Raw genomic sequence first — 204 nt, 5'->3', positions numbered from 1 at the left:
AAATAAAGTCTCAAATTAAGTTTGAATGACATTCATGTATGCAATGACATTCATTTTATTTGTCAAAATATTTATAGGACTTGATTTAATTCTCTTCTGCCTTATTTTGCTGAGCTTCTTTTCATGGTTTCAGTCTGTCAGACCACAGTGCATATAACCCCCCTCCATGACACTGTCCTTATGTCACTCACTCAGGTTTTAGGG

This window comes from Penaeus monodon, chromosome 33 (assembly GCF_015228065.2).
Source record: "Penaeus monodon isolate SGIC_2016 chromosome 33, NSTDA_Pmon_1, whole genome shotgun sequence".
Taxonomy (NCBI): domain Eukaryota; kingdom Metazoa; phylum Arthropoda; class Malacostraca; order Decapoda; family Penaeidae; genus Penaeus; species Penaeus monodon.
This window is presented reverse-complemented; position numbering follows the sequence as displayed.